This window comes from Mesocricetus auratus, unplaced genomic scaffold (genome assembly GCF_017639785.1).
Source record: "Mesocricetus auratus isolate SY011 unplaced genomic scaffold, BCM_Maur_2.0 Super-Scaffold_15014, whole genome shotgun sequence".
NCBI lineage: Eukaryota > Metazoa > Chordata > Mammalia > Rodentia > Cricetidae > Mesocricetus > Mesocricetus auratus.
The window spans coordinates 64,355,329-64,367,726 of NW_024429186.1; positions in this window are offsets into that span (position 1 = coordinate 64,355,329).

Sequence of the window (12,398 nt, forward strand, 5' to 3'; positions counted from 1 at the left end):
TGCAATGAGTATTACCTCAAGCAGTATGTGGATTCCAAGATTTTCGTCTAGTAAGAGAAGGAGATAGCTACATTTTTGAGGTGAAATTGCTACAGCATTTATCACTTGTTAAATAACTGTGTATCCAGAAAGAACATAAGGAGTAGGTGAAGAATGGCCACTAAGACTGACGGGCATCTGTGTTTAGGCTGGGTGGAAACTATCCTTGCGTGTCCTGAGTTAGGTGCTGGGTCATGGTGAGGACACGGGCAGGAAGGAGGCCATCGGCTGCAGCTGAGGTAGACTGAGGTGTTTCAGGGACTTCAGCTCTCTCCATTTAAAACCAAAGTCAAAGAGGCTGAAGGGAGATGGCACAAAGAAGTGATAAGGACTTGAAGTGACAGATATGTAAATTAGCCTGGCAGGATCATCACACAGATACACACAATTGTGATTTAAACAAGAAAGCAAATCCAACTATGCTTCTATTTCTGAAAGTCAAAACCAAAACAGCCAAGGAGGTAAGGGCTGTGGAGGTCACGGAGGTGCCAAGGTGCCTGTGGAGGTCTACTCAGGCCACCAATAACAAGGTCCCATGGACCTACCGCTCAAGTGATCCCATTCTGGAGGCTGGGGACGAGGTCCCTAGAGAGAACCATGTCCTGGCTTTGGGACAGTCTTCTGCTATTCCCTTAGTAAAGGCTGGAGCTGCAACGCTTCTCTCTCTTTCTCTACGGGCGTTGGGCTCATCAAGGACCTCCACTCTCAGGGACTCATTTAAGTATAATAACAGCTGAAAGTCTACATCTAATACAGTGGGGGGAGGGCAGGGATCAGCATAGGCATTTGGGAGAGACGAGAGTGTTGTCTCAGAGCGTGAAGATAGTACGCAAGGGCGAGGCAAGCAGGCATTTCAGGTAGAGAAGGATGTTTAATGTGAGGTGGGAGGTTAAGACGGCATTAGTGTGGTTAGGCCAAATGGACCATGGATCGTGTAAGCACAATGGTTTTGTGGGTTTAGTACAATAGAAGCTCATTTCTTGTTTATATAGTGGCTCAAAACATGAGCTCGGGCAGCTGGAAGCTTTTGCTAAGCTCTTCAGTGTCACCTCCCTCAGAGTCACCCACTGGCGAGGACGTTAGGAGGTCTGGCTGTGAGAGAGGGAAGGCAGGACTATCTGTGGAGAGGAGGATGTGAAGACCCCAAGAACCACAGTGAGAGGCTTGGTAGCATGGTCATGTGAAGGCTTCGAATCAAAGCAGAGGTAGAGAGGCTAGTTTTGTTCAGAAGTGTGCTTCTTTATTTTAATTAGCAAGAAGGATGAGCCGAGGCGGGCCTAGGTAGCTTTAGTTTTTAGAATCAGTAAGATCAAAGGAAGGGTGGTGGCACATACTTGCCCTTGACTTGACCCCAGCCTGAAGCAGGAGCATGAACAGTTGAAGCTAGTCTGGGTTACACAGTGAGCCTTTGTCTCAAAATAACAACAGAAAGTTTTGGAATGCCACTTTCTTTGATACATTGAGGTATTGTTATTGTCAAGAACGTAGAGGAGGAATCTGGCAGGGAGTAGAGAGTCTAAATAAAGAGTCTCCTAATATAAAACCATGCTGTTTGCTCTACCAGCCTAGGTATTCATCAATGTGGCCCTCCGCCATTCACGAGCAATTAGATCACAATTAAAAAAAACTCGATCTAATTGCCTCTGCTTCTTACCTCAAGTGTCTGTGTCTACTTAGCACAGAACTTGTTACTTTGGATTAAGTCTCATTTTGTACCATCTACAGATGCAATGCAATCCCCATCAAAATCCAAGCACAATTCTTCACAGACCTTGAAAGAACAATTCTCAACTTTATATGGAAAAACAAAAGACCCAAGATAGCCAAAAGAATTCTGTACTATAGGGGAATGTCTGGAGGCATCACCACCCCTGACTTCAAGCTCTATTATAGAGCTATAGTCCTGAAAACAACTTGGTATTAGCATACAAATAGACAGGTGGATCAGTGGAATAGAATTGAACACTCTGATATGGACCCACACACCTATGAACACTTGATTTTTGACAAGAAGCTAAAATTTTACAATGGAAAAAAGAAATCTTCTTCAACAAATGGTGTTGGCATAACTGGATGTCCGAGTGTAGAAGAATGCAAATAGATCCATGTCTGTCATCATACATAAAACTTAAGTCCATCCACACTGAACCTCATAGAAGAGAAAGTGGGAAACATACTTGTACACATAGGCACAGGAGACGACTTCCTAAATACATCACCAGCAGCACAGACACTGAGAGCAACAATTAATAAATGGAACCTCCTGAAACTGAGAAGCTTCTGTAAAGCAAAGAATGCGGTCAACAAGACAGAAAGGCTCCCTACAGAGTGGGAAAAGATCTTCCCAACCCCACATCTGACAGAGGGCTGATCTCCAAAACATACAAAGAACTCAAGAAACTAGACATCAAACTACCACCTATGGGTCTGAGCGGTAGCTGAGCTGGTCAGTCCAGGCCGCTGGGGCTACCCATCTTGGGTGAGAGGGAGAACCAAATACAAATTGTTATCAGATACTAATAAAATTGGTTATTCTCAAAATAACTTAAGTATATTAAAATTTTAAATGAAATGAGCGACAAACTTAAAAGAAATTAATATTTGATTTTGAAGTCTTCTACCTTATGTTAATTTAAGATTTAGACTAGGCATGTTGATTCTGTCTCTTGGGATGGTAAGGTAGGAGGACTACAAGTTCAAAGCCAGCTTGGACTACATGGTGAAACCACTTCTCTAAATAAATAAACAAACAAGCAAACACAAATAAATAAATGGGCTGGAGAGATGGCTCAGAGCTTAAGAACATTGGCTGCTGCTCTTCCAGAGGTCCTGAGTTCAGTTCCCAACAACGATATGGTGGCTCACAACCATCTATAATGAGGTCTGGTGCCCCCTTCTGGCTTGCAGTCGTATATGCAGGCAGAACACTGTACCTGTAATATAAACGAATAATGAATGTATGAATGAATGAATGAATATTAAAAGAAAGTAGAGCTGCTGCGTCATTCTCTGTGCAGTCTTTTAGTTTATTTTACTCCTTGAGGAAGTGATGGGAAAATAGGACTCATGAGGTGTTCTGTGTCTTGTGCATTTCCATGAGTGTATTATGATATGAATTACCATGGCTTGCCAGTTTATACCAGTGATAGAAGTTTCTAGTTGGCAGTCTTGTATGAGTCACACACCGGCTGTCCCTTATTTTCAATAGCCAAAGAGGCACCTACCTTGAATGGCTGTTGGTAGAAACCAACCTCTTGCAGTCTTCTGAAGGGTCAGGTAGTAATTTCTTTTGAAATCATAAGCTGCCAGTTTCAAGGAGAGGGAGTCTATTGTTTGTCTTTTATTTTTCACGGTATCAGCAGATGCTTAAGGGTCATAGAGCACACATCGAATATCAAGTTCAGGTGGTACTGTTGCAAAAGAAAACATACGATCATTTTAATTAAATTTAAAAATGTTAATGTTTCTGGGGAGCTGGGTGCCTTGGCAGGCTGAATTTTGTCCTTTTGGTCATGAGCCTAGCCTTTAACAGCTGCACCCTCTCTCCAGCCCAAAACCAGGAGTTTGAAGCTACTCTGTAAAACTGATGCCTGCGTCATGGGAAAAGGCCTCTGGGAATAGAAGAAACATGTTAGAGTTTCAAAGGAACATTGTGCCTGTAGCTTCTTGATTGATTTTAGTAGCCATGGTTACAATTTTAAGTAAAACCTCGTTGGTGGAGCTTATGTCCAGAGTTCATGTATTTTGATTCACCTTATAACTTCCCGGGTTAGGAAATGTAGTATTAAAAAAGAATTTGGGAAGCCGGAGGGGTGGCTCATTGGTTAAGAGCACATGTCACTATTGCAGAGAGCCGAGGTGTGGTTCTCAGTACCTACATGGAGGCTCACAACCACCTGTATTTCTAGTTCCAGAGGCTGTGATGCCCTCTTTGACCTCTGAGGGCACCAGGCACACATGTGGAGCACACACACATATGCAGGGAAAACATTTATACTCTCAAAATCACTAATAATCCTAATTTTAAAAAGGATTTTGTTTTTTGAGATAGTCTCACTCTTATAAACAAACAACACAAACAGATCCCATGGACCCTCCATTGATTCCCTATGGGAACATTTTACAAAACCGTAGCGAAACACCATGAGGAGGAGGGTGTTGGCATAACCCTCCCATGTTGTTAAGCCTTTAGGGTACATTTTTTTCTCACAGTCCCCTATGTGATATTTGGGTATGCCGTGCATCCAGGATGCAGGCTCCTGGAGGACAGCACTTGGTTTTGTTCACAGCATTGTTTAGGCCTTGGGTTGCCACAGCAAGCAACACTTAGTCCTTGATGTTTACCAGCCGGGGAATGAGCGCTCACGGCACATCGGGCTTGTGGGAGGGCTGAATGCAATGCTGCGGAAATCTGGGCTGCTCATTATTCTATGCAGCGATGCTGGTCGTCTGAAAAAGAAGAAGCGACACTTTGAACCATGAGATGCTGCTTTGGTTTGTAGGTTCTGCTGGCGTTGAGTGTCCCAGCTAAAGCATTGTGGAATCTCAGCTCTGCCGGGAAGAAACCAGCAAGCCTTTGCTTTTCTGCGTCTTTCTGGCCTTAGGCAATTAGAGAATGGATAAGCACAAAGGATACCCAGTGTGCACAATGGATAAGCTGACAAACATCTGAAACCTGGACAAAAAAAAGAAAAAAACTTCATTCACTTTCATTAACATGCAAGCCTTGCATCTGAGAGAAACAGATCAGAACAAGCGAACTTGTCATCAGGAAAATGAGCTAGCTGGTGGTGCTGTGAAGCCAGCACAGCTCTCGTTTAAACATGCGGTTTGAGGGACTCGTGATCGTCAGCTGTTCCTTGACAGACTCACAGGAGGCAGAGGAAGCAAACACCAGAGACAGTGCTCTCTCAAACTGTGACTCGAGATAAGATTTGCTGACACTGGACAAATGGGGAGCTTGAAGACACGTACCATGAGCATGTGTCACCTCTGGGGGACAGTGTGACACATTCAGTTGATGCATGGCTGTTTTGACCAGCCGCTGACTTTGTAGGGACTTTACAGGCACTCTTGCTTGCTGACAAAGAAGCTGACCTCCAGCTTCTTCTCTTGATGGCTGTAAATACAACACTGGAGCATCCAGACAGAAAGGGTTGACTATGGATAGGAATCGTTAGGGTTTTTTTCTTATTTCGTTGGTTCTGCACAATTCTGAAACCTGCGGGGAGCCTTGTCTAGATAGCTGTAATGTGTTTTGTGCACACAATGACTAGAATCACAATTAATCAAAATGACACCTCCCCTTGATTCGGTGTTACAAAGGCTATCTATTGTGATTTATCTACAATAGCAAAACTAAAGTGAGTTTCTAAAGCTTCCAAAATGTATGGCATGTGGAAAAAGAACACAAAATTACTTACGCATTTGGAGGTATTTATAACATTAAATACAATATAGATGGAGAGATAAGGATACCCATTACAGCATGTTTATAATAATGTAAGGACAAAATATTCTTCTTTAGAGAGTTATTTTACTTAATTATGTGCCTGTGTGTTGTGTAGTGGTATGTGTACATGTATGCAGGCGCCTGTGGATGCCAGAGAAGTACATTAGATTTCCCTGGATCTGGACTTACATGCATTGGGAACCACTCTGTGTGAGGGCTGAGAACCAAACAGGGCCTTCTGCAAGGGCAGTATATGCTCTTAACCCCTGAGTCATCTCTTTAGCCTTAAGCATAAAAATCTTTTGTGAATATGTTTATGGGACTAGTAAGAGAAGCCAGGATTTCTCAGCACCATGGAAAACTATATAGCCGTGAATAAAAATTACAGTGCTGTTTGTGTTGATGTGAAACAATCTTTAAGGTGTATCGATAAGCAACTTTTGGTGTAGTGTACCTGGTGTCTTCCAGCGCAGGTTAAAATCTGACACCCATGTCCATATATAGGGTTGTACTTGAAAATGCATAGAGTACTTCCAAAGGATGCATTTAAACATACCATAGCATATGCCTCTGGGAGTAGGAGAGGAATTAATCTTAAAAGTTTTTATGTTTTAGAATCAAGCATTAAGGTTAAGATGTAATTATGGGGTGCCACATAGCATCTCAACCCATGCATGCATTTTGCATGATGTTGAAATCAGGTTAGATACACATGTTTTACAAACATCTTGTGACTTCTTTATGGTGAAAACTCCTTCCTCCTAGTGATCTGAATTACACAGTAGGTTGTCATTACCTAGATCATTGCACACCAGATTATCTTCCTCCTGGCCGCAACCTAAGACCCACTTAGAGCCTCTTTCCAATCTCTCCCCACTCAGTGCTCATCCCAGTTGACCTTCTATGAGGTCAACTCTTGTAGAGTCTACATGTGTCGAGCTCATGCAGTAGTTGAGTTTGTGTGTCTGGATTATTTCATTTATCATAGTGACCCGCAGAGTGCAGAATCTCATTCTTTTTATAGCTAACTAGTATGGTGAGACGCATGTACACCTCATTTTCTTTAGCCTGTCATTACTTGATGGGCATTTAAGTTGATTATTCTACCTTAGCTATCATGGAGATCTACAATAAACATGGGGGAAGGGCTCTTGTTGATGTACTGTCTTCATTTCTTTTGGGTCCATACCCTGAAGTGGAAATACTGGTTCGTGTTGTGTAGTTCTATTTTTCTGTTTGTTTCTTTGTTTGAAAGAAAATATGTACTGTTTTCTACCATGCTGGTTCTACTCCTTTTGTAGGATATGAAGATTGTGTTAGTTCTTTATCAATGCTTGTTATTTATTTACTTATTTTGTTTTTTTGAGAGTATTTCACTGTGTAGCCCTGACTGTCCTGAAACTCACTCTGTAGGTCAGACTGTCCTGAAACTCACAGGGATCCTCCTGCCTCTGCCTCTAGAGTGCTGGAATTAAAGCAACACTTCATCATGGTTTTGACTTGTGTTTCCCTAATGACTACAGACATTGAGCACATTGCATGAACCGCTTGGTCGTTTTATGTCTTTTGAGGAATGTTTGTTTAGGCCTATTGCTCACTTATTAATAACATTATCAGTATTAGTATTTTGTGTTGAGGTTTTGGAGTTTCATGTACTCTGGATATTAACCGGTTGTGGACAGTGTCATTTTAAATGCATTTATTATAACTGTAGGTGGTCTCTTCACTTCCTTGGTTGTTCCCATTGCTGCTCAGAAATTAAGTATTTAATACATTTTGAGTTAAGTTTTGTAACTGGCAAAAGGTAAGGATGGTACCTAGATTTCTGCTATTTTGCTACTCTTGTTTATCAGGCGTGTTTGTTCTCCTTAAATCTAAGATGAAATACACAGTTTGAGTTTAACTAATGTAACCAAAGGGGAAGAGTCACTTATGAAAGTGTGTGGATAAGAAAGAGTTGCCCATGATTGGGCACATACCCTAAGCCAAGCTCTGTGGGTTGTCTCACTAGACCTTTGCAACGCTACATGAAGTAGGCACTATTACTGTCACCTCCTCTTGTTAGTGAGAGGACGAAGTACAGAGAGTGCAGGTCACTTGTCTGAGGTATTGGAAACAAAATGAAGAAGGTTGACTGTTTTTCATTATTGCACCATTCTTCTTGTCAATATGTCTGTTGGGCCTAAAATGGCCTGGACGCAAGGTCTAGTGGAACTTCCTGAGCCTGGCTAGAGTTTGGCGACCTGTCTCAGCCAAACAGCCTCTGCCTAGCTACTGTTAACATGGTGAGATGTTATTGGCCCTTACACCTTACCCTATCCCCACCCACTTTTTCAACACTATATAAGTGCCTGTCTGTTACAATAAAGCAAGACTCTGCTTCAACAAATCTCCTGACTCAGTGTGGTTCTCTCTGGTAACTAGGAGGGGGGTCTGAGTCACTGATACTCACCATCCCCTTCAGCCCCGGGAAGAGACCAGCTGGACAGGCCCGTCCCCACCCCTACCTGCCAGAGGACCCAGCATATGTTAATGTATAGAACCAGTGTCCAAAAATGGTAAAAAATAAAAACAATAGTCTTAAAGGTTGCAGTTATTTTTAAATCATAAAACATAGAATAGCTCAGTGAGAATATCACACAACCTTGAGGTCAGGGGTTGCCTTCATTTGCATAACTTCATTTACATTGACTGTGGACTATAATGAGCACAGTGATTCTGAATAGAGCAACTAGTTAGATCATTTCCAAAACTTTCTTTAAAATATACTAACCCTCCCCCAAATGAAAAGATAACCTATTAGTAGTATTTTAGAACATTGAATACTTCTCTATTTATTGCTTCTTAAAACTTTAAACATTGTTCTCAAGTGACACTTTACAAGTATTTGTATTTTTCCGTAAGTGTAATTATTGATCATTTTGTGTTTTACTTTCCCATGTGCCATGCATTGTCATCTGAATGGTGTCTTTTGGGCTAAATAGTCTTCTGTCATGTTGATGCACTATAATTTACTACTAAATTGTTTGCTATTTTCCTGTTTGCATTTTCCATCATATAAAAATGTCATTTTGATTTATTTGGATCCTAAGTTTTTTTTGTGTAACATTTATTATGGTTGTCTCCAAATAGCTCATGGTTAGCTTTAAATTTTTTCATTTATAGAAAATGAAATGAATGGAAAGAAAAAAGAATAGAACATTTCTATATTGTTTTTGTTACTAGTCATTATTTTGGGGCAGGGCAATGACTCAACGGCTTAAGCAAAGGAGTCTGAAGTCAATGGCAAAGATACCAAGGCCAAAGAAGAGTGTTGTCTTCGGTGGAAAAGACAAATTTGGGTTCTTAGTAGAAATACTTCAGCAGTAATGCTAGACGTGGGATGGAAGGAGTGTGGTGTCTGAGACTAGTGACCAGCCAGACCTCCCTGCTGTGAGACACGCTTGGCCATGCTTCTCCTGAGACCCGTGTTTTCTCTTGTGTATGTGGGAGTCTTAGTTCCTTTCTTCAGGGTCAGCTTAAGCAGCCAGCAGCTTTGTGACACTTTCTCTTCTTAACCCATCACAGAACATTGCAAAACACTCCCTCCTGGCTCTCTGACATTCAAACCTTAGAATACCAAACTGTTTTCCAGAATGACCTGTGAGAGTCTTGGGGGCCAGGGCATTGCTTTGCTTATTACCCTAGGTCCATCTACCTTCTTGTCTTGCATCTAATGTTCTTGAAGTTTGATAACTGTTGAATGCACTACAGAGTGAACAATAAGAGATGGTTTATCTGCGATACTTTATTCAATCATGTAAATGTCAAGAAAACGTTCTTAATGGAAGCTGGGAGAGATCACTCAACCTATGTAATCCATGGAAGGGGTCTCCGGGAAGGAGTGTGCTGGGAGTGGGCATGGAGGAGCCATCCTAAGATGTCTGCTTGCCACCTTCTTATAAAGATGCAGAGCAGCATCCAGACTTACAGGGCACCCCTCTTACAGCACATTGTTTTATGCACACGAGACTTCCTCCATCTTTTAATGTGCTGAGCTATTTCCCAGAATCTACCTTTGTTAAGCAGGAAAACATGTTTATTCATCACACTGCTCACAGAGCCAAACTCTTTGAAGTAGTTTATCTTTAGAAGTAATAAAAGATGTAAGGGAGAGGATGTAGGGTTTGTGTATTGATCGAAGGAAGTCCTGGGCAATCAGGGAAATTCCTGGACTCACTGCTAGATTTCTTAAAAACAAAACAAAAACAAAAATACCACTTATTCACGTTCCATTTAAATGTTTAAATCTGTCATCATATCCAGACATCTATTCTTACACTAAGAAACAGACTTTTTATTTCAATCTTAGTCACTCCCCTTTCTTTCCCGATTTTACATTTAAATGTTGGCTCAGCTGGTGTGCACACTAACTCTTGGTTCCTGTTGCTTTAGTTTTCAATTTCTCTGATCTTAAGCAAATCCGTCGATTGACTGTGATGGTCAGTGTAACTCTTGACAAAGCCCGCTACTAACTGATGTCTTCGAGCTGAAACCTCCCATTGATGCTGAGGTGCCTCCCAGGGCAACCGTTCCTAGGATAATAACTTATCCATGCAGATCAAGACTTAGAAGGCTAAGAAGTAACTAGTGATTTGAAGGAGTCAATACATCAACGGGACAAACTTAAATTACATACATACCTTTACAAGCTGCTAATAATACGATACACCGGCAGAAGCACCAAAGAAGTCCAAAATGTCTGTCAAATTATCTCCTAAACCCAGACACATTTTAAGATAAAACACAAATAATTGTTATCATTATTATACTATTCTATGTGTGTGGATGTTTTGACTGCATATATGTCAGTGAGCCATATGTGTGCCTGGTGTCTGTGGAGGTCAAAATAGGACCAGGTCTCCTGGAACTGGAGTTACACATTGTTGTGAGTCACCATGTGGGTGCTGGGAATTGAACTGGGTCCTCTGGAAGAACAGCCAGTCCTCTTAACCACTGGGCCAATCTCTGCGGCCCCTGTCTGGATTTGAGTAAGTCCCCTGGCTCTCAGAAAGAAATAAAAACAGTCTACATTTAACCACAGGGAATATGCTCCAACAGTCCTCAGTGGGTACCAATAAAAACCACAGACAGTACTGAACCCAATATAAACTATGATGTTTTCCTATATTCAAGACAACACCAGAGTTTAGTCTATGAATTAAATACATTAAGGTATTAATTGCAATAGCTAATAATGAAACAGAACAATTATAACAATATCTTTCACTAAAACTTCCAAACATCACTGCTGTTGTGATTTATGGCAATTATTAAAGTGATATTGTGGTTATTTATGCTCAAACTCTGTGATGCCTTGACATTGAATCTGATACCTGAGAAAGTTATAAAGTGACAAGTGGGCGGAGAGATATCGAATCACAGAGGGGATAAAACTTTGGGCTGTGGAACTGATCCCAGGGAAGCTTAACTGAGGTGGGAAGACCTACCTCAATTGTGGGTGACGCCAGCCCATGGGCTGTAGTCCCCAACTGAATTAAAAGGCAGCTGGGGAGTTGAGCCTCCTGGCTGGGCTGCCTGGTTTTGCGTATTAACTTGATGCAAGCTGGAGTCATCAGAAGACAGAGCCTCACCTGGGAAATGCCTCCATGAGATCCAGCTGTGAGGCATTTTCTCAATTAGTGATCAATGGGGGAGGGCCCAGTCTATTGTGGGTGGTTCCATCCCTGGGCTGCTGGTCCTAGGTTTTATAAGAAGGTGGGCTGGGCAAGCCAGGAAGCAGCACTCCTCCATGGCCTCTGCATCCGCTCCTGCCTCTGGGATCCTCCCCTGTTTGAGTTCCTGTCCTGACTTCCTTCAGTGATCAACAGCAATGATGAAGTATAAACCTAATGAACCCTCTTCTCCCCAACTTGCTCTTGATAATGGTGTTTCGTCATGGCAATAGAAACCCTAGTTGTTGATCAGGGATTCAATGGGAACAGCTGCCGTAAACTCCTGCCACTAAGACCCCGCCCCCCCACCATGAAGGACTGCATGAGGAACTATGAGCTGAAACGAACCCTGTAAGATGCTTTGGTATTTTTGTCGCAGCAACAGGAAAAGTATCTAATACGGGCAGGTGGTACATGCAGCCCATTTATAAGAACAAAGGGATAACAGGTATCCTGCATGGATTGGAGTGGATGACACAGATTTTATCACACTGCTTGGAGTGGTTTGCTAGTTAAAGTTTATGACGTTTGTGAAATTTTCTACTTAACACTTTTGGGCTATGGGTGCCTATGTGTAAACTGTAACTAAGGAAAGAGGAACTACAGGAGCAAGGAGAGTTACTTTCCTGCCCACCAGTTCACAAATAACCTACATGGAGTCTTAACATTAATTGTAAGTGCTCGGCCAATAGCTCAGGCTTGTTACTAGTTAACTGTTACATTTTAAGTTAATCCATATTTCTTATCTATGCTTTGCACATGGCTCAGTACCTTTTCTTAGCATGGCACTTATCTTGGTTCTCTCTGCATCTGCTGGTGACTCCTCCAACTCTACCCTTCTCCTTCCCAGCATTGCCAGTTTGGCTCTCCTGCCTAACCTTATTCTGTTCAGCTATTGGCCAGTCAGCTTCTTTATTAAACCAATCACAGTGACATATATTCACACAGTGCACAGCTCATGGTTTCAATCCCTGTCAAAAGTGCAGTGTTGAGCGGATAGTGTTGCTTAGAGCACATGTGAAAGCTGTGTGATTCTATAAACATGTCGTGCCCGATGAATTACTTAAACAGACTACAGTGAAGAAGTGCCCTTTGTCTGTCTATATGCTTGCAGGTTTCGTTAAGATTTTGTTTTTACTTTTCCTGTGATATCTTTAGAAATAAGTTAGATAACAATAAGATTAGTGACTCCA